The sequence below is a fragment of the Coregonus lavaretus genome (genome assembly GCF_964263955.1).
Source record: "Coregonus lavaretus genome assembly, chromosome: 35".
In the NCBI taxonomy this organism is placed as follows: domain Eukaryota; kingdom Metazoa; phylum Chordata; class Actinopteri; order Salmoniformes; family Salmonidae; genus Coregonus; species Coregonus lavaretus.
The window spans coordinates 1689027-1712598 of NC_140022.1; the positions used below are offsets into that span (position 1 = coordinate 1689027).

The 23572-nt window shown below is 46.7% G+C and overlaps 1 pseudogene across 1 annotated transcript; it reads left to right on the forward strand.

The window, feature by feature from the left end:
- LOC311109504 (serine/threonine-protein phosphatase with EF-hands 2-like) lies at positions 1-8920 on the forward strand (annotated as a pseudogene). The gene is made up of 15 exons: positions 1-159; positions 456-570; positions 1599-1645; positions 1759-1925; positions 2230-2266; positions 2908-3057; positions 3907-4002; positions 5161-5449; positions 5520-5591; positions 5831-6016; positions 6145-6287; positions 6398-6504; positions 8220-8383; positions 8502-8586; positions 8721-8920. The product of its transcript is annotated as a serine/threonine-protein phosphatase with EF-hands 2-like (transcript).
- Positions 8921-23572: the final 14652 nt, after the last annotated feature.

Genomic DNA, 23572 nt, shown 5'->3' on the forward strand with positions numbered 1-23572 from the left:
CACCTGCTTGACCCAGTGGTTGACCCGTGGTCAGACAGAGAAAGACAGACCAAGTATGAACAGATCACCGTTCCTGAGTCCTACAGCGGTCCTCACCTCACCTTCCCCCTCACCGTCTCTCACACCAACGCCCTGCTCTCTGCATTCAAAGAACAACAGGTACCATACGATTCAATTCAAACTTTATTGTTCCCACTGTGTGCTACAGGACCTGTATTCTTAAAGCATTTCAGAGTAGTCGTGCTGATCTAGGATCAGGTCCTCCCTGTTCATGTAATCTTACTCATTATGATCTAAAAGGCTAAACGGATCCTAGATCAGCACTCCTACTCTGAGACTTTATGAATATGGGCCCAGGGAGTACAGGAGCTGCTCTGGACAGTAAGGCAGCTTAATGAATAATAACAAATCAATAACCCATTGTCATACCTGATGGTTACCTCTCATCATTTCAGCCTCTCCATGGCAGATACATGCTGCAGTTGTTACACGAGACTAAGAAGCTCCTGAAACAGATGCCAAACGTCATTCACCTGTCCACAACCTACGCCAAGGAGATCACAATATGTGGTAGGTTGTTGATAGTGCATATTAAATACTTTTTTATTGATTGGATTGATATAGCGCTTTTCCAGATGATCACAGCACTTTACACTGTATAAGGGAAACTAATCCACCACTCCAATATTGTTTTCAGTACTGCTAACTATGTTGTCCAATATTTGACCATGTATTGTCTTGTACTTGTTGGTTAATTTCATTTAAAGGCCTTTAGTTTTTTGGGGGGAACGTGAGTATCCAGATGGCAAGTTGACACACCACTGACTATCTAGTACACACCACTGACTATCTAGTACACAACACTGACTATCTAGTACACAACACTGACTATCTAGTACACACCACTGACTATCTAGTACACACCACTGACTATCTAGTACACACCACTGACTATCTAGTACACACCACTGACTATCTAGTACACACCACTGACTATCTAGTACACAACACTGACTATCTAGTACACACCACTGACTATCTAGTACACACCACTGACTATCTAGTACACAACACTAACTATCTAGTACACAACACTAACTATCTAGTACACACCACTGACTATCTAGTACACACCACTGACTATCTAGTACACAACACTAACTATCTAGTACACACCACTGACTATCTAGTACACAACACTAACTATCTAGTACACAACACTAACTATCTAGTACACACCACTGACTATCTAGTACACACCACTGACTATCTAGTACACACCACTGACTATCTAGTACACAACACTGCTCCCGGTTGTTTATTTGCATAATGAAAATACTTCATTTCACCTCAATGGCCTCCTTCCCTGTAGTCAGAGACGCATCTCATCAAACTCAAGAATGCTTGAGACAAATGTTAAACACACACAGAACATGAATGATTAATTCAATATAGGAGAGCATGTTAATTAACTCTTGATTAACTCAGTTAACCAATTAACCCAGTCATTTTGGTTTCATATGCCATAGATGGTCTAATCACGTTTCTAGGAGAAAATGTCTACTACCTAATCTTCTAATGCTTCTAATTTCCTTCAGGAGATTTACATGGCCGACTAGATGACTTGCTGCTCATATTCTACAAGGTAAGGCTCTTGACATGATACTGTCCATGTCATAGTGTATGTGTGACACTACATGAAGAGAAACAATGGCCTACTTTTTCCATAATAACTGTTCATTATTCCATCTCTTCCAGAACGGCCTCCCCTCGGCAGAGACGCCGTACGTGTTCAACGGAGACTTTGTGGACCGAGGGAAGAAGTCTGTGGAGGTCATCATCCTGTTGTTTGCCTACCTGCTTCTGTACCCAGACCACATGACCCTGAACAGAGGCAACCACGAGGACCACATCATGAACCTCCGGTAGGAACACACACACAGACCACATGACCCTGAACAGAGGCAACCACGAGGACCACATCAGGAACCTCGGGTGCAGATAGAATTAAAATGCTAACGTGTTTCTCTAATATCACATCTATTCAATTCTAGTACAAGCAGACCTGTACGATGCTACAGACACAAAATCCGAAAACTTTATTTCAGTTTTTCTTATATGCAAGACTCAACAAATGTTGCTTGGAATTGTCCTTTGTTACACACAAGAACATGCCTGACAAGCACAACATTGCAGTATATTAATGCTGCTCTGTTTTCTGTTTTTCAGATATGGATTCACTAAAGAAGTTATGCAGAAGTACAAGGTAAAGTCCCCTTCACGGTTCACACAGGACCTATGTAGTTGTACTTACTGCCATCTAGTGGCGGCTTCTTGTCATGACCACTCGGCAGACATGTAACCTCTATCTCTCTCTCTGCAGACATGTAACCTCTCTCTCCTCTGCAGACATGTAACCTCTCTCTCTCTCTCTCTCTCTCTCTCTCTCTCTCTCCCCTCTGCAGACATGTAACCTCTCTCTCTCTCTCCTCTGCAGACATGTAACCTCTCTCTCTCTCTCCACTGCAGACATGTAACCTCTCTCTCTCTCCTCTGCAGACATGTAACCTCTCTCTCTCTCTCTCCTCTGCAGACATGTAACCTCTCTCTCTCTCCTCTGCAGACATGTAACCTCTCTCTCTCTCTCTCCTCTGCAGACATGTAACCTCTCTCTCTCTCTCTCCTCTGCAGACATGTAACCTCTCTCTCTCGCTCTCCTCTGCAGACATGTAACCTCTCTCTCTCTCCTCTGCAGACATGTAACCTCTCTCTCTCTCTCTCTCCTCTGCAGACATGTAACCTCTCTCTCTCTCCTCTGCAGACATGTAACCTCTCTCGCTCTCCTTTACAGACATGTAACCTCTCTCTCCTCTGCAGACATGTAACCCCCTTCTCTTTATTCTGCAGACACATGGTAGGGACATCCTACTGCTGATCCAGGATGTGTTTAGCCTCCTCCCCATAGCAACAATCATCGACAACAAAGTGCTCATCGTCCATGGAGGAATATCAGACATGACGGACCTGGATTTCCTCAGCTCTATAGAGAGACACAAGGTGAGAACAGACTGTAAACCTACAGGTACTGTAGTGTCCTGTACTGTAGGGTACTGTACTGTAGTGTCCTGTACTGTAGTGTCCTGTACTGTAGGGTCCTGTACTGTAGTGTCCTGTACTGTAGTGTCCTGTACTGTAGGGTCCTGTACTGTAGTGTCCTGTACTGTAGGGTCCTGAACTGTAGTGTCCTGTACTGTAGTGTCCTGTACTGTAGTGTCCTGTACTGTAGGGTCCTGTACTGTAGTGTACTGTAGTGTCCTGTACTGTAGTGTCCTGTACTGTAGGGTCCTGTACTGTAGTGTCCTGTACTGTAGGGTCCTGTACTGTAGTGTCCTGTACTGTAGTGTCCTGTACTGTAGGGTCCTGTACTGTAGTGTACTGTAGTGTCCTGTACTGTAGTGTCCTGTACTGTAGGGTCCTGTACTGTAGTGTCCTGTACTGTAGGGTCCTGTACTGTAGTGTCCTGTACTGTAGGGTCCTGTACTGTAGTGTCCTGTACTGTAGTGTCCTGTACTGTAGTGTACTGTACTGTAGTGTCCTGTACTGTAGTGTCCTGTACTGTAGGGTCCTGTACTGTAGGGTCCTGTACTGTAGTGTACTGTACTGTAGTGTCCTGTACTGTAGTGTCCTGTACTGTAGTGTCCTGTACTGTAGGGTCCTGTACTGTAGGGTCCTGTACTGTAGTGTCCTGTACTGTAGGTGCCGGGCACATCTTCTACTGGCCCGGTCTGAAAAGTACTAACCAACAGGCTAGCAGGCTGGCTTAATTTCCAAACCTGACTGTAGTGAAAAAGAGTGACATTCAGTCAGTGGGGATTCAAGCTAACTGTACTCTCTTCTCTCTTCCAGGTGAAATCTGCCCTGAGGCTTCCTAGGAGGAGTCTGAACTATCTGGAGGTGACTGGGAGCAGTAGGCAGGTCAGTTCCTGATACAGTAGGATGGAGGTGACTGGGAGCAGTAGGCAGGTCAGTTCCTGATACAGTAGGATGACTAGGAGCAGTAGGCAGGTCAGTTCCTGATACAGTAGGATGGAGGTGACTAGGAGCAGTAGACAGGTCAGTTCCTGATACAGTAGGATGACTAGGAGCAGTAGGCAGGTCAGTTCCTGATACAGTAGGATGGAGGTGACTGGGAGCAGTAGACAGGTCAGTTCCTGATACAGTAGGATGGAGGTGACTGGGAGCAGTAGACAGGTCAGTTCCTGATACAGTAGGATGGAGGTGACTAGGAGCAGTAGACAGGTCAGTTCCTGATACAGTAGGATGACTAGGAGCAGTAGACAGGTCAGTTCCTGATACAGTAGGATGACTAGGAGCAGTAGGCAGGTCAGTTCCTGATACAGTAGGATGACTAGGAGCAGTAGACAGGTCAGTTCCTGATACAGTAGGATGGAGGTGATTAGGAGCAGTAGACAGGTCAGTTCCTGATACAGTAGGATGACTAGGAGCAGTAGACAGGTCAGTTCCTGATACAGTAGGATGACTAGGAGCAGTAGACAGGTCAGTTCCTGATACAGTAGGATGACTAGGAGCAGTAGACAGGTCAGTTCCTGATACAGTAGGATGACTAGGAGCAGTAGACAGGTCAGTTCCTGATACAGTAGGATGGAGGTGACTAGGAGCAGTAGACAGGTCAGTTCCTGATACAGTAGGATGACTAGGAGCAGTAGACAGGTCAGTTCCTGATACAGTAGGATGGAGGTGACTAGGAGCAGTAGACAGGTCTGTTCCTGATACAGTAGGATGGAAGTGACTAGGAGCAGTAGACAGGTCAGTTCCTGATACAGTAGGATGACTAGGAGCAGTAGACGGGTCAGTTCCTGATACAGTAGGATGGAGGTGACTAGGAGCAGTAGACAGGTCAGTTCCTGATACAGTAGGATGACTAGGAGCAGTAGACAGGTCAGTTCCTGATACAGTAGGATGGAGGTGATTAGGAGCAGTAGACAGGTCAGTTCCTGATACAGTAGGATGGAGGTGACTAGGAGCAGTAGAAGGGTCAGTACCTGATACAGAGGATGTTCAGTATTACATTATGTTCTTGTTTTATTTTATATATGTGTGTTTTATTGACTATCAGCGGTAAAACAAATTAACCCTCAGGGATAATAAAGATTCTCTACTCTACTCTACTCAGGGCCAATCAGAGAGCCCCGGATGTAGGTGCAGGGGTCAGGGCCAGCCAGAGAGCCCCCGGTGTAGGAGCAGGGGTCAGGACCATGGCAAGACCCCCAAGAAGAGATGTCACCTCACCAGACAGGGCAGCAACCAGTTGACCAGACAGGGCAGCTGCTCCTCCTCGTCCTCGCTGTGCTCCCCCCGGAGGTCGTCCCGCCTCAGTCCGCGCCCCTGCCTTTCTCCCAGCATGCCGAGCCCCACCGACGCCCTCCAGGTGCTCTTCCTAACGATAATAATAACAACAACAATAATAATAACAATATTAATAATATTATTATTGTTAGGTGCCCTTCCTGGACTCCTTCACCGCCCTCCCCGTCCCTCAGCCGCCCAGGGAGGAGTTGGAGTGGAAACAGGTGAGAGCAGAGCGCCACCTTCAGGCTGGAGGCCAACGGTGGTGGTTGGGTGGTAGATCTGTTGAGTGGATCAAGAAGATAAAAAAATGACTAAATAGACTTGTACAATTTGGCTCCCAGCTCTTTTCTCTTCCTAGTAAAGTTGATACATAGTTTAAACATTGTCTAACAGGAAGTTCTCCTATGCACCAATCCTACGTTACGGTAGTAGTGACCATTCTTACTGTCTCATGCTGAAGGTAGTAGATTTGCTGTGGAGCGACCCGAAGAGCCAGCCAGGCTGCAGTCCCAACACCTTCAGAGGAGGAGGCAGGTACTTCGGGCCAGACGTAACCCACCGCCTGCTGGAGAGACACGGCATGAGTCTACTGATCAGATCACATGAGTGTAAACAGGAGGGCTACGAACTCTGCCACGACGGACAGGTAATCTGTTAGGCCTGGTTCAAATCTCCATTGAACATGGTTTTTAGTGTGTCTGGGAAACCAACCCCTGGCTAGTAGACAATAAGGCTATCTCTATAAGAGCTAAGTGTATTTAGTTTTTCTTTCAGGTGATCACCATTTTCTCTGCGTCTAACTACTATGAGGAGGGTAGTAACCGTGGAGCCTACATTAAGCTGGGCAGAGAGCTGCTCCCTCGCTTCTTCCAGTACCAGGTCAGCAGGATCACCAGGAAACTCACCCTAACTCAGAGGTAGGGGCTGGGGCTGGGGGTGGAGCTGGGTCTCACGGTTGCTACTGGTTTCTACACACAGAGGGTGACAATGAGTTGATTATCGTGTGTGGGTGTGTGTCTCTCCACAGGGTGAATGTGGCAGAGGGTTCGGCTTTAAGGGCTCTACAGGAGAAGCTGTTTGCCCACCGCTCAGAACTCATGGCTGCCTTTCAGCACTATGACACAAGTAACAGTGGTAAGATATTTCTGCAATAACTTATACAATAACGTTACGTTATGGTAGTCCATCGTATCCCATGATGACTTCCACTTCTGATTTAACTGTGAATTCTTTGGTGGCTGTAGAGTCCAATCCGAGATCCAAAAACGTTATTGCAGGTGGGGTATGTGCAGTCTGTGTTGGCGGGGGCAGACATGGTTGTATGTCTCAGTCTGTGTTGGCGGGGGCAGGCATGGTTGTATGTCTCAGTCTGTGTTGGCGGGGGCAGGCATGGTTGTATGTCTCAGTCTGTGTTGGCGGGGGCAGCATTGTTGTATGTCTCCTGAGCTGTTTTTGCTGTTTCTTTGCGCTCCTCTCCTCCTCCTCTGTACACCGCTCTGGCAGAGCTGCCGCCAGGTGGAACGGTCGCCAGCAGCGTCCTCCAGGTCTGTGGGTTTGATGTTGCACTTCTTCAGCAACGTTTTCAGCTGGTCCTTGTAGCACTTCATCTGCCCCCCTGCAGACCGCCTCGCCAAGCTGGCCATACAGGATCTTCCGCAGCAAGCGCTCCTGAGACATTCTAATGACATGCCCAAGCCAGCGCAGTTGGTGTTGGGTGACTATGGCCTCCATACTCTTACAGTTGGTCTTAGAAAGTATTTCTGTATGGGGCACACGGTCGCACCAGGTGATTCCCAGGATGCACTGCAGACATCTTATGTGGAATCGCCCAGGCTTCACAGCTGTAAAGCAGTGTGGTGATGCAGACGGCTTGATACACGGCGACTTCAGTGTGGAGGTGGAGATCCCTGTTTTGGAAGACCCTGCGTCTGAGTTTCCTGAAGGCAGCTGATGCTTGCTTGATCCTGTTTTGAATTTTGAGGTTGATGCTGCAGTCCTCCGAGAGGATGCTGCCCAGGTATTTGAATGAAGGGAATATCTCCAGTGATTTGTGTTCAATGGTGAAGACAGGCATGGTGGGTGGAGGGCTGGATCTCCATTGGCAGACCACCTCTGTCTTGGTGGTGTTGATAGACAGTTCCATCCTGCTATAGACCCTCACAGCTGCTACAAGGACAGACTGAAGGTCTTCTGGACTGTGGGCCACAAGAACACAGTCATCAGCATACTGCAGCTCAAGAACCCACTCCGTCGAAACCTCGGTGGTTGCTTGGAGCCTCCTGATGTTGAATAGGTTTCCATCCAGCCTGAAGTCCACCGCAACCCCGCTACTGTCCTCAAACTCCTTGTGGAGAAGCTGGGTGACACATAGGAAGAAGATGTTAAAGAGCACAGGTGCCAGCTAACACCCCTGCCTCACACCGATGCTTACTCCAAAGGGCACTGACTCCTGCCCTCCTATGGCCACCCGAGCCATCATCCCATTATGGAACTGGAAAAGGATGTTGACAGATGTGTCTGGACAGCCACATTTTAGTAGATTGGTCCATAGTAGTTCCCTGCTCACAGTGTCGAAGGCCTCACACACACACACACACACACACACACTGCCTGCCTGCTGTTAAAGAACACCCCAAACTCCTATGATATAGTAATGTTCTGAGATGTGTAGCCACCTGCCATAAAGACCACCTGGAACGCGCCCATCATTGTGTATCATTATGTGACTCTGTGCTGTGTGTCTGTTCCAGGCCGTGCCTCTGTTAGTGAGTTAGGCTGTCTGTTCCAGGCTGTACCTCTGTCAGTGAGTTTGTGTCTGTGGTGTGTGTGTCTCTTCCCACTATGTCCAGGCTGTATCTCTGTCAGTGAGTGGGCCCTGGTGGTGGAGTCAGTCCTGAGACTGGACCTGCCCTGGAGGACACTGCGCCCACGCCTGGCACGGCTCGCACCAGATGGCAGCGTCGACTACCAGTCTTGCTTCGAGGACATGGGCCCGGGACAACCCATACCCCAGGTCAGAACCAGGAAGAGACTGATTGATCCATCTTATAGATTTTTATTTTGCAACCAATAAAGCTGTTCAATAAAGCTGCTCCATTCACTCAAACTCTCTCTTTATGTCTTTTGTTCAGGTCACTCCAAACTTGGCTGAAACTCTTTACAGATATCGAACAGACCTTGAGATCATCTTCAACATCATGGACAAAGACCACTCCGGTACATGTTCCTCTGATGATGACTATTGCAACTCATAAGCCTGCTAGCTCACATCATGCTACATGAACCATTAGCTCATTAGAAAGAAAACCTTTAGTATTTCTTAGTTTCTCTCACTGTCTCTCCCCATCCAGGTCAGATCTCGGTCGAGGAGTTCCGTCAGACCTGGCGTCTGTTTAGCGCTCACCTGGGAGTGGATGTGGATGACCGGGCCATAGATGACCTGGCTAAGAGTATGGACTTCAACAAGGATGGCAGCATCGACTTCAACGAGTTCCTAGAGGCCTTCAGGGTGGTGCACAAACTGGATGTCAAGGACCATCAGCAGGGCTGAGAGAAACCTTGTTGTAGACCTGAAGACTCACATTAGCCACCCGTGCTAATGCCTTGGCTTTAGCTCAGTGAGCCAACACTGACAGCAGGGCTGAGAGAACTACAAAGACCAGCAGCTAGGCTGAGAGAACTACAAAGACCAGCAGCTAGGCTGAGAGAACTACAAAGACCATCAGCAGGGCTGAGACAACTACAAAGACCAGCAGCTATGCTGAGAGAGAACTACAAAGACCAGCAGCTATGCTGAGAGAGAACTACAAAGACCAGCAGCTATGCTGAGAGAGAACTACAAAGACCAGCAGCTAGGCTGAGCGAGAACTACAAAGACCAGCAGCAGGGCTGAGCGAGAACTACAAAGACCAGCAACCATGCTGAGAGAGAACTACAAAGACCAGCAGCTAGGCAGCGAGAACTACAAAGACCAGCAGCTATGCTGAGAGAGAACTACAAAGACCAGCAGCAGACTTGAGGGGAGCCATGCTCGCCTTGGCTTTAGCTCTGCAGGCTAAAACATTATTGTGGCATTCCAGAGACCCGGATGCAAACCCAGTCGGTCAACCATGCACTCAAAGTGTAGCACATGCAGTTGCATGAGTCAGGAATATTCTACATCTAGGAGATGTAGTCAGCCTGCTCCCTCTAGTGTAGAACATGTCACAGAGGAGAACACACTACTCTCACCATCAACACAAATGTAAGGTTTCTACAGACAAAGCATACAAGGGCTTCCTGGGGCATGTCCTAACTCTGCTCTGCAGACAAACAGCATTTTACCCCATCTTTTCTAGGTCTGAGACCTGGCTGTAACTCTGAGACCAGACTGCTACATCCTCTCTTCAGGGTTAAAGGTCCAATGCAGCCGTTTTTTTTATCCCACTGTTTAATCATTTCTAGGTAACAATTAAGTACATTACTGTGATTGTTTTCCTTAAAATGGTCAGAAAGAAACTAAAATAGCTTCTTAGCAAAGAGCTATTTCTCAAGCAAGAATTTAGCTATGACTGTCTGGGACAGGTATGGCATATCAAGAAGCTGATTAAACAGCATGATCATTACACAGGTGCACCTTGTGCTGGGGACAATAAAAGGCCACTCTAAAATGTACAGTTCTGTCACACAACATAATGCCACAGATGTCTCAAGTTTTGAGGGAGCGTGCAATTGGCATGCTGACTGCAGGAATGTCCACCAGAGCTGTTTCCAGAGAATTGAATGTTCATTTCTCTACTATAACCTCCCTCCAACGTCGTTTTAGGGAATTTGGCAGTACGTCCAATCGGCCTCACAACCGCAGACCCTGTGTAACCACGCCAGCTCAGGACATCCACATCCGGCTTTTTCACCTGTGGGAGTGTCGGGGGGGGGGTGTCGAGCAGTATTTCTGTCTGTAATAAAGCTGAAAAAAATAATATCTGATTGGCTGGGCCTGGCTCCCCAGTGGGTGGGCCTGGCTGCCAAGTGGGTGGGTCTATGCCCTCCAAGGCCCACCCATGGCTGCACCCCTGCCCAGTCATGTGAAATCCATAGATTAGGGCCTAATTAATTTATTTCAATGGACTGATTTCCTTATATGAACTGTAACTCAGTAAAATCAGTTGCATTTATATTTTTGTTCAGTGTGTGTGTGTATATATATATATATATATATATATATATATATATATATATATATATATATATATATATATATATATATACACACACATATACAGTCATGTGAAAAAGTAATAACCCTCCATTTATTATTTTTTTGCCATTCTGTTGTAGCTTTGCTTTTGAGTTTTGGATTAATGTCCTGTTGTAAGATCCATGTTCGGTTCAGCTTCAGCTTTTTGACAGATGGCCTCACATTCTCCTCAAGAATTCTCTGGTACAATATAGAATTCAAGGTTGACTCAATGATGGCAAGTTGGCCAGGCCCTGAGGCAGCAAAGCAGCCCCAAACCATAATGCCACCGCCTCAATGCTTTACGGTTGGTAGGAGGTACTTCTGTTCAAAGGCAGTGTTTCCTTTTCGCCAAACAACTCCACATTTGACTCATCTTTCCAGAGCACATTGTTCCAGTAGTTTTGGTCTTTACCCAGGTGTTGTCTGGCAAACGTCAGTCGTGTCTTGATATTCTTTGAGAGCAGAGGCTTCTTCCTTCCTGACCTCCCATGTAGGCCAAGTTTGTGCAGTCTCTTTCTGACAGTTGACTCATGCACTTCCACATTGATTGTGGCAACAGAGGCCTGTAGATCCCTTAATGTTACCCTGGGGTTCTTAGAGACTTCTATGGGCATCTTTCAGTCTGCTCTTGGGCTGAATTTGGTGGGACGACCTGTCCTAGGTAGATTGCCAGTGGTCTGGAATTTTCTCCATTTGTAGATGAGCCATCGGACAGTGGAATGATGTACTTCGAATTGCTTGGAAATGGATTTATAACCCCTCCCAGACTCATGGGCATCAATTTGGTTAAGACCAAACCAGACCAAGTTTATAATCTTTATGGAAGGCTGGACCCTCCTAAGTTTCTCTCTAACTGTAAGTCGCTCTGGATAAGAGCGTCTGCTAAATGACTAAAACGTAAATGTAAATGTAATGATTTTCTGTTATGATGCACCTGATTCTAATTTGAGCCATTTTACATGATGGTAAAGGTAGGGGTGTACTAACTTTTTCCACATAAGGAAAAGGCATTTCTGTTTATTTTAATCGCATAACATTTTCTACGTTGAATTGTTTTTGTGTGATTTGTTAAATTGAGTTTCCTTTATCAATGAATGTGGTGGGAATTTAGCTCGAATATCCATGTGTCCAAAGACCACTTTCCAGGGGGTGTACTTACTTTTTCACATGAATATAGATATATATATATATGAAAATCTCATTTGAATGCACTGGGCCTTTAAAATATATCTGTTTCTATAAAGCAGTGTGGAAACTCCAACCAACAGGTGAACCAGCAGGGTGAAGAAAGCATTGAGGGGAGTTCAGTGGAGTCTTTATTTTCTAGCTTCAGAGACTGTTACAGTATATAACCCTATGGTGAATACAGAACTAAGCTTTACCCATCTGACAATGTGTTTGTAATATAATGATTTTCAGCTGGACAGTTTTTAATTTGTTATACTTATTCTACGAAAAGAATTACTGGAAAAAATGCAATGAAATGTTTTATTTGAGTAAATACTTTTAAATCATATCTGGTATGTACCGCATGTGTTTCCATTTCAAAACCACACTTTATTAAAGGTCAAAGGTAGAATCATAAAACAAAAACAGAGAGAAGCCATACATTCTAAATGCATGCAGCAAAAACAATAGTAAATCTTGTTTTATTTTTATAAACGGGGAACAAGTGTGTCAAGTGAAAGACAAACAGTGCAGATAAAGACAAGGTAAAACATTGTGCAGGTGAAGTTGGAAACTCTGCGAGGGCTTATATGAAAACCACATCAAAATATGATCTATGGCAAGACCTGAAAATGGTTGTCTAGCAATGATCAACAACAAATTTGACAGAGCTTGAAGAATTTTGAAAATAATGGGCAAATGTTGCACAATCCAGGTGTGGAAAGCTCTTCGAGACTTACCCAGAAAGACTCACAGCTGGGACCCAGTAGTTCCGAAAGTGCCTAGCAACAAAACTCAATGTCCTTAAAAAATGTGTTTCATTTTTACTTTCATATTATCTGAAGTCGTCTTAACATTTGGAGTCATTAACTACCTGGTTGTCTCCGTAGCAGGAGCTTCATGATCCTCGGTGTTCCAGAGGACTCTGCAAGGGAAGGAAACCACAAGAACCAACGTGGAAGAAACTGTTCCAAGTGAATCATATAGGACCTCTGGAATGCCCTGGTCCGGCACCTCACTCTCAGTCATCATATCTACTGTTAGAATATGAATAAAGCCTCTAGTCTGAGCTCAACCTTGTCTGACCGTGTCGATCAGTAGTGGGTGGAAAATCTATTCTCTCTTTTATACCCATGAAAACACAGCTCCACTTTCACTCCATGTTGTAGTGATTGAGAAGTTTAAAGACACTGGAAATAGACTAGTGTCCTGTCCAGGGGCTGTACTGTACATCAAGCTGCCTCATGATAAAGGAACAGGAGATAGACTAGTGTCCTGTCCAGGGGGTGTACTGTACATCAAGCTGCCTCATGATACAGAAACAGGAGATAGACTAGTGTCCTGTCCAGGGGGTGTACTGTACATCAAGCTGCCTCATGATACAGAAACAGGAGATAGACTAGTGTCCTGTCCAGGGGGTGTACTGTACATCAAGCTGCCTCACTACAGAAACAGGAGATAGACTAGTGTCCTGTCCAGGGGGTGTACTGTACATCAAGCTGCCTCATGATACAGGAACAGGAGATAGACTAGTGTCCTGTCCAGGGGGTGTACTGTACATCAAGCTGCCTCATGATACAGGAACAGGAGATAGACTAGTGTCCTGTCCAGGGGGTGTACTGTACATCAAGCTGCCTCATGATACAGGAACAGGAGATAGACTAGTGTCCTGTCCAGGGGGTGTACTGTACATCAAGCTGCCTCATGATACAGAAACAGGAGATAGACTAGTGTCCTGTCCAGGGGGTGTACTGTACATCAAGCTGCCTCACTACAGAAACAGGAAATAGGCTCCTGCTCCAGTGGGGTTGCTGTTATACTGTATCATGTGATGTGTAGCTTTAAATGTTCTTTACCGGCTGTTTCCTTGACCGTTTCCTTACATGGTTACATTTGTATTCTGTGTGTGTGTGTGCATGTTTGTGCATGCATATAGACGTGTGTGGGTGTGTATTGGAAGCCCCATAATTACAAAGCAATGTGTGAGCACTGTTAAACACACCTCGTACTTCTGACAGGCAGGCAGGCCAAATGGCAGGACCAACCCCTCTCGGGAGGGTGGGAGGCATTCCACAGGTCTGGTGTTCAGGATCACACACACACACACACAGGACAACACACACACAGGACAACGCACACACACATTTACATTTGACATTTGAGTCATTTAGCAGACGCTCTTATCCAGAGCGACTTACAGTTAGTGAGTGCATACATTTTTCATACTGGCCCCCCGTGGGAATCGAACCCACAACCCTGGCATTGCAAGCGCCATGCTCTACCAACTGAGCTACAGGAGGCCTAGACAACACACACACAGGATCACAAACACACACAGGACAACACACTCACGCAAACACACACACTAGAACTACAAGGTGCCAGAGGATCCCAGATACGCAGAAAGAGAGGGAGGATGAGAGAGAGAGGGAGAGGAAGGGAGAGGGAGAGAGAGGGAGAGGGAGGATGAGAGAGAGAGGGAGAGGAAGGGAGAGGGAGAGGGAGGATGAGAGAGAGAGGGAGAGGAAGGGAGAGGGAGAGAAGAGTAGAGCACCTCAGTCGACTGCAGGGAAGACCATGGGGGCTCTGACGGGGCTTCTCTCTGCGCTAGTGGCTCTACTGTGGACCCTCCCTCCAGGTCAGTCAGTCTGTCTACCATGTCAATCTATTGGAGCTCTTGTTTCTGCTTGGTAAAAGTACTTTTGAGATCAAGGGGAACTCCTTGCATCAGGCTTGCTTTCTTTTGATCTGCATTCCAGGGTCTTTGGGTGAGGAGGAATGCAGTGGTTTCAGACACCTGGAGAACGGTAGAACATTCTTCCGCTACAGGGGGCTGTATGTGACGTTCACCTGTAACCCTGGCTACAAGATCCATGGTTATAGAACCAACAGCTGTGTGTCTGGACAATGGTCCAGGGAACCTCCTGTGTGTGTTGGTAAGTGACTTTGATTCATTTATTTCAAGTTACGCTATTCAATCTACATTTTATGGCCTTCTCCCTTTCTCTCCTTCTCTCTCTCTCCTTCTCCTTGGTTCTCTCTCTCTCCTTCTCATTGTCTCTCTCCTTCTCATTGTCTCTCTCCTTCTCTCTCTCCTTCTCCTTCTCTCTCTCTCCTTCTCCTTCTCTCTCTCCTTCTCTCTCTCTCCTTCTCCTTGTCTCTCTCTCCTTCTCCTCTCTCTCCTTCTCCTTGTCTCTCTCTCCTTCTCCTTGTCTCTCTCTCCTTCTCCTTCTCTCTCTCTCTCTCCTTGTCTCTCTCTCCTTCTCCTTGTCTCTCTCTCCTTCTCCTCTCTCTCTCTCCTTCTCCTTGTCTCTCTCCTTGTCTCTCTCTCCTTCTCCTTGTCTCTCTCTCCTTCTCCTCTCTCTCCTTCTCCTTGTCTCTCTCTCCTTCTCCTTGTCTCTCTCTCCTTCTCCTTCTCTCTCTCTCCTTCTCCTTGTCTCTCTCTCCTTCTCCTTGTCTCTCTCTCCTTCTCCTCTCTCTCTCTCCTTCTCCTTGTCTCTCTCTCCTTCTTCTCTCTCTCTCTCCTTCTCCTTGTCTCTCTCTCCTATTTCTCTCCTTCTCCTTCTCTCTCTCTCCTTCTCTCTCTCTCTCCTTCTCTCTCTCTCCTTGTCTATCTTCTCTTTCCAGCTTTTTCTCCTCTAATCTGTGTTGAATCTCCTGTTTGTGTATTCCAGGCTCTGGGTGTCCCAGCCCTGGGAATCTCACGCATGGGGTTACAAGTGTGACAGATGATGGGTCCTGGGTTCTCTTCAGCTGTGATGCCGGCTACAGGCTCTATGGACACTCACTGCTCTACTGCAAGGGCCAGAACTGGAACGGCACCAAGCCTGTCTGCAAGGGTGAGAGATTTAACTTACTGACTTAGTCCTCTTTGCCCCCTTGGGGTGTCCACCGTGGCCCTCCACCTCACTCTTTTCAGTGTGAGGCCTGAGGGTGAGACTGCTGTAGATTACTATCAACATCGTATTATACAGTAGGCTACCCTCCTTCATGTGGACCAATTATAAACATACCCTGTAATCTGATTTTTAACCTGCCTTAAACGAAGGCATGGATGGATGATGTCTCCTGATCTTGATCCTCCTCTCTGCCTCTCCCTCCTAGAGTCTGACATGATGAGTTCAGGGAAGCAGAAGGAGCCAACGGTCCCGATGCCCGGGGTCCAGAACCAGAACCTTGACGCTCCGTTCGCTCTGAAGAACCACCTACGGCTTCACTACAATACCATCGCTAACACTGCCTCCAAGGATGCCTTCCTCAAGCCCATCTTTCTGGCCAACGCACCACCCAAAGACCCCCACACCCACCTAAAAGACCCACACTCCATAGACTTCAGCCCCAAAGCTCACCTTGTGGAGGAGATTCTGAAAGACACCAGGGGTCTAACAGACAGAGAAGGGGCCCCTGAGAAGCCCACTAGACCACAGGCCTCCACATCATCCTCTACTACTACAGAGACCATTACTTCCACATCTGGCCTGCCGGTCTCTCCTGCTGAAGGGTATGGGCACCAAGGGACCTCCATAGCCCAGGCTGAGCAGGACGATTCATTACCCAGGAAGGAGGTGCCGACAGGGGCCACCCAGGTGGAGCCTGGCCAGGGCGTTACGGAGCCAGCAGATGTGAACAGCACAGAAACACAGGAGCCTGGTCCTCAGAGACCCACTGAGACGAGCTCCACAAGCTTCATCAACTCTAGCAACACCACCAGCCACTGGGTCAATGGAACAGACATGGATGGTCATCACATCCAGGTGAAGGAGACCGCATCATTATCTCTTGATGATGATGATGATGGTGAAACTCTTCAACACGTGACCTCTCCGGATCTGGCATCAAACGAGTCCTCACAGTACAATGAAACTGACACAAGTGACAGTCATCACAGTCAGGCCAATGAGACATCATCATCACCACTGTCCGGTGATGATCGTGAAACGTCCCTACACAATGGGACTTCATCATATCTGGCTTCAAACAGGTCAGACCATCATCTTGTTAAGGGTGCCACAGGCACAGTGGACCTGCTCGGGCCTGTGACCATAACCAGGCGTCTGGTGTGCCCTTACCCTCCCCTGCCCGCTCATGGCACCTTCTACTTCCGTACGGTAGACAACCCCGGTCCGCAGGACTACAAACACTACATCCAGTACGCCTGCTATGCAGGGCACACACTGGCCCACGGGGATATCCACAGCTACTGTCTGCAGGGCGGACGGTGGAGTGGTGTCACACCTGTCTGCTTGGGTAAGTCACTGCACTATCATTCCCCAATGTATTGCCTCTACAGATTCTGTAGTACCGAATGGAAGGCCTACAGAAGGCCCTAGAAGCATTGTTCACAACCTATGTTGCCATGTTCACCTCATGGACTGAGTCCTCTGTGTTTGGGAAGGTGAGAAGTAAAGGGTCCCTGTACTTATCCCTGTTAGTTGCTGTGTAGAGATGATGTGTAGAGATGATGTGTGGAGATGATGTGTGGAGATGATGTGTAGAGATGATGTGTAGAGATGATGTGTAGAGATGATGTGTGGAGATGATGTGTAGAGATGATGTGTGGAGATGATGTGTAGAGATGATGTGTGGAGATGATGTGTGGAGATGATGTGTAGAGATGATGTGTGGAGATGATGTGTAGAGATGATGTGTAGAGATGATGTGTGGAGATGATGTGTGGAGATGATGTGTAGAGATGATGTGTGGAGATGATGTGTGGAGATGATGTGTAGAGATGATGTGTAGAGATGATGTGTGGAGATGATGTGTGGAGATGTATGTGTAGAGATGATGTGTGGAGATGATGTGTAGAGATGATGTGTGGAGATGATGTGTGGAGATGATGTGTGGAGATGATGTGTGGAGATGATGTGTGGAGATGATGTGTAGAGATGATGTGTGGAGATGATGTGTGGGGATGATGTGTAGAGATGATGTGTAGAGATGATGTGTAGAGATGTGTGTGTAGATGATGTGTGGAGATGATGTGTGGAGATGATGTGTGGAGATTATGTGTGGAGATGTTTGTAGAGATTATGTGTAGAGATGATGTGTGGAGATGATGTGTAGAGATGATGTGTGGAGATGATGTGTGGAGATGTATGTGGAGATGATGTGTAGAGATGATGTGTGGAGATGTATGTGGAGATGATGTGTGTAGATGATGTGTGTAGAGATGTGTGTGGAGATGATGTGTAGAGATGATGTGTAGAGATGATGTGTGGAGATGATGTGTGGAGATGATGTGTGGAGATGTATGTGGAGATGATGTGTGGAGATGATGTGTGTGGAGATGTGTGTGGAGATGTGTGTTAGGAGAGAAACAGGTAACAAAAGGAGACGTGTGCAGCTTTCTCTGTTTTCTACATTATTACCTCAGTGACATCAGAAGAACTGTTACATGCGTTATCTCTCAGTAACTGACTAACTGAGTGACTGACTGGCAGACTGAGTGGAATCACCAGGAAGTCAGTGCTGTGCTTGGTAGACTCTGGCAGCCGGTCCCAATTCACTTATTTCCCCTTCCCTTCCCCTTGGAACTAACCCTTTGATGGGTAGGGAGTGAATTGGGACCAGCTGTGGTTGTTGGAAGACAGTCCTATTTTAAATTGATGGGGCTCAGTGAAGGTATAGTCATAATTCATAGGTGGCCAACCCTACTCCTGGAGAGCTACCCTCCTGCAGGGTCTTTATTCCAGCCCTACTATAACACACAAAGCCTGCACACCTGTTATAGTACTATACAGAATCACCTTCATTCACCAAGCACATTTACATGTACCAAAATTTTGACCTGGTGAAATGGTATCAGACAATAAACAGAATATACAGACAGGATATACAGACAGGATATACAGACAGGATATACAGACAGGATATACAGACAGGATATACAGACAGGATATACAGACAGGATATCCAATACAGACATGAGACACTGACTCCTCCATCTCTGACCTCTAACCTTAGAGGTGACCCCCTGCTCCCTGAACAACGGAGGCTGTTCCCAGCTGTGTAGTGTGAACCAGGAACAGGCTCAGTGTCACTGCAGACCAGGCTTCACCCTGCTAGAGGACCACCGTACCTGTAGAGGTCAGTAAAACAATCAATCAATCAATCAAGGTGAGAGACGAAGTGACTCGGTTTGAACCCAGGGTCTCCTGTGCGCCCCAAGACAGTGTTCACCCACTGAGATAAAGCCGTAGCAAGTAACGCAAGTCCTCAAGGGACATGTTTCACTGAAACAACTGGTACAAGAGCTACTACACATTCACCAAGCTTTGTGGTAGAAATAGGTATTTCACTTTATGAGCCCAAAACCACTAGTCAGTGTTGTGTTTGTGCTCCTTGTTGGGGTGAGAGGTCAAATGTCTTGTTTGTGTTGCCTTGACTACCCAAGATGTCTTCCTCCACAGTGTCCGACTAGCCAAGATGTCTTCCTCCACAGCCTCTGACTAGCCAAGATGTCTTCCTCCACAGCCTCTGACTAGCCAAGATGTCTTCCTCCACAGCCTCTGACTAGCCAAGATGTCTTCCTCCACAGCCTCTGACTAGCCAAGATGTCTTCCTCCACAGCCTCTGACTAGCCAAGATGTCTTCCTCCACAGCCTCTGACTAGCCAAGATGTCTTCCTCCACAGCCTCTGACTAGCCAAGATGTCTTCCTCCACAGCCTCTGACTAGCCAAGATGTCTTCCTCCACAGCCTCTGACTAGCCAAGATGTCTTCCTCCACAGCCTCTGACTAACCAAGATGTCTTCCTCCACAGCCTCTGTATAAAGAACAGCTGTAGTGTCTAAAACAACAGGGCCGGCGATGTGATCATGATGCCCCCTAAATTCAATTATGTTTTTACAGCCTGAGAAGCTCCCATTTAGAGCTTGACATTCTTGACCCATAACATCTTTAACACTCTGATCACACGGCAGCACTGCAGAGGGACAACACACGGCAGCACTGCAGAGGGACCAAGCTACAGCGTGGGGAAAGACCATGTTAATATGTTTCATGAGCTCTATTCCACGGTTCACCTACAAAGTAGTCTCTTGTGACAGCTGGACATTTGGTTCTGGGTGTCCAGTAAATAACCTGGGTCAAATTATCTACCTTAAAAAGCTTGAAATTGGCTTCTGTTAAAAAGTGTTTCTCTGTTGAGAAATACTTTCTCACAATTTCTATTTTCCCTCAACAGGTTATATACATGTGCCGCTGGCAGTAACCCATCATTTGAGTCTTAGAATAAAGTACTACTATTATTCACTGTCTATAGACAGGTGGTTGAATAAACAGGTGGTTTTCTCCTGTAGTCAGACCTGACTATCATAATATCAATACATGCTATAATCAGTCTGACTCAGACAGGCATACCATCCCATACCATACCATACCATACCATCCCATACCATACCACACCATACCACACCAGACCATACCATACCATACCATACCATACCATACCACACCACACCACACCACACCACACCACACCACACCACCCCATACCATCCCACACCACACCACACCACACCACACCATACCATACCACACCACACCACACCACCCCATACCATACCATACCATACCATACCACACCACACCACACCACCCCATACCATCCCACACCACACCACACCATACCATACCACACCACACCACCCCATACCATCCCACACCACACCACACCACACCACACCATACCATACCATACCACACCACACCACACCACCCCATACCATCCCACACCACACCACACCACACCACACCATACCATACCATACCACACCACACCACCCCATACCATACCACACCACACCACACCACACCATACCATACCATACCATACCACAGAGATTAATTTACACATTCCAATATCACAGCAGTGGTGTAAACACACACATCTATACACACAGCTACACACACACACATCTACACACACACAGCTACACACACAGCTACAGTTGAAGTCGGAAGTTTACATACACTTATGTTGGAGTCATTAAAACTCGTTTTTCAACCTCTCCACACATTTCTTGTTAACAAACTATAGTTTTGGCAAGTCGGTTAGGACATCTACTTTGTGTATGACACAAGTCATTTTTCCAACAATTGTTTACAGACAGATTATTTCACTTATAATTCACTGTATCACAATTCCAGTGGGTCAGAAGTTTACATACACTGTGCCTTTCAACAGCTTGGAAAATTCCAGAAAATGATGTCATGGCTTTAGAAGCTTCTGATAGGCTAATTGACATCATGTGAGTCAATTGGAGGTGTACCTGTGGATATATTTCAAGGCCTACCTTCAAACTCAGTGCCTCTTTGCTTGACATCTGTCACGATCGTCACATGATGAAGCGGACCAAGGCGCAGCGTGATAGGCGTACATACTTTATTAGTGTACACACACGAACCAAAACAATAAACAAACGATACGTGAAGTCCTAGGTTAATAACACAAACCTTAACGGAACAAGATCCCACAATAAACATGTGCCAACAGGCTGCCTAAGTATGGTCCCCAATCAGAGACAACAAGCTACAGCTGCCTCTGATTGGGAACCACCCTGGCCAACATAGATATACACAAACTAGAACACAAACCTAGAAAACTAAACAATGAAACCTACACACCCTGGCTCAACATATAATAGTCCCCAGAGCCAGGGCGTGACAACATCATGGAAAATCAAAAGAAATCAGCCAAGACCTCAGAAATAAAATTGTAGACCTCCACAAGTCTGGTTCATCCTTGGGAGCAATTTCCAAACGTCTGAAGGTACCACGTTCATCTGTACAAACAATAGTGCGCAAGTATAAACACCATGGGACCACACAGCCGTCATACCGCTCAGGAAGGAGACACGTTCTGTCTCTTAGAGATGAACGTACTTTGGTGCGAAAAGTGCAAATCAATCCCAGAACAACAGCAAAGGACCTTGTGAAGATGCTGGAGGAAACAGGTACAAAAGTATCTATATCCACAGTAAAACGAGTCCTATCTCGACATAACCTGAAAGGCCGCTCAGCAAGGAAGAAGCCACTGCTCCAAAACCGCCATAAAAAAGCCAGACTATGGTTTGCAACTGCACATGCGGACAAAGATCGTACTTTTTGGAGAAATGTCCTCTGGTCTGATGAAACAAAAATAGAACTATTTGGCTATAATGACCATCGTTATGTTTGGAGGAAAAAGGGGGGACTTGCAAGCCGAAGAACACCATCCCAACCGTGAAGAACGGGGGTGGCAGCATCATGCTGTGGGGGTGCTTTGCTGCAGGAGGGACTGGTGCACTTCACAAAATAGATGGCATCATGAGGAAGGAAAATTGTGGATATATTGAAGCAACATCTCAAGACATCAGTCAGGAAGTTAAAACTTGGTCGCAAATGGGTCTTCCAAATGGACAATTACCCCAAGCATACTTCCAAAGTTGTGGCAAAATGGCTTAAGGACAACAAAGTCAAGGTATTGGAGTGGCCACAAAGCCCTGACCTCAATCCTATAGAACATGTGTGGGCAGAACTGAAAAAGCATGTGCGAGCAAGGAGGCCTACAAACCTGCCTCAGTTTTACTAGCTCTGTTAGGAGGAATGGGCCAAAATTCACCCAACTTATTGTGGGAAGCTTGTGGAAGGCTACCCGAAACGTCTGACCCAAGTTAAACAATTTAAAGGCAATGCTACCAAATACTAATTGAGTGTATGTAAACTTCTGACCCATTGGGAATGTGATGAAAGAAATAAAAGCTGAAATAAATAATTCTCTCTACTATTATTCTGACATTTCACATTCTTAAAATAAAGTGGTGATCCTAACTGACCTAAGACAGGGAATTTTTACTAGGATTAAATGTCAGGAATTGTGAAGAACTGAGTTTAAATGTATTTGGCTAAGGTGTATGTAAACTTCCGACTTCAACTGTACACACACATCTACACACACAGCTACACACAAAGCTATACACACATCTACGCACACAGCTACACACAAAGCTATACACACATCTACACACACAGCTACACGAGCTCTCCTGGGTAAGAGCAGGAGCTCAACTAGCAGGTACAGTAGTTGATATATCTCCCTGAGTCGTTTTCCACACACTGCAGCTTCCTCTATAAATCAGATGTTTTTCTCTGAGTCTGTATTTCCTGTATTCAAACAGGGCCAGACCACTGAGGCCAGGGCTGCAGATCACATCAGTGGAACAGAACAGGTGGATGTTAGCTAATACACACTGTTGTCGTAACATAAGACTGAACACTGACACGATCAAAACAGCATCACACATCGCCTTTGTCAGACATGAAAGCCAACGGTGCATGGGTGGTCTCCATGGCAATGAGGTGTGCCAGAGCGAGAGAACATTAGAGAGAGACAGAGAGAAACAAAGAGAGAGAGAGAGAGCTGCTATACTCTTTCATCTCAGGGCCTTTGTGACATCAGCATCAGACAGGCCACTTTCCTAATTGTGTGTGTGTGTGTGTACGCACGTGTGTTTAAACAATACCTGTGTGTGTCCTCGGTGCAGATGTGGATGAGTGTGTGGAGGGCCAGCCGCAGCAGCGCTGCCAGCAGACCTGCGTCAACACCTTCGGCTCGTTCCGCTGCTCTTGCCCCAACGGACACATCCTGGCCGGGGACGGAAGGGCCTGTGTGGCTGAGTGTCCAGCAGGGTACAGGAAACAACCCTCAACCCCAAAACCTGGAGGAAACTCGTCCAGAAAGGCGTGTGTGGGTAGGAGACACTGGGGATGCATTAGGTTCAGTAGAAATGAAGAGAGAATGCCGCAACCTTTAGTGAGACTAGTGGAATATCTC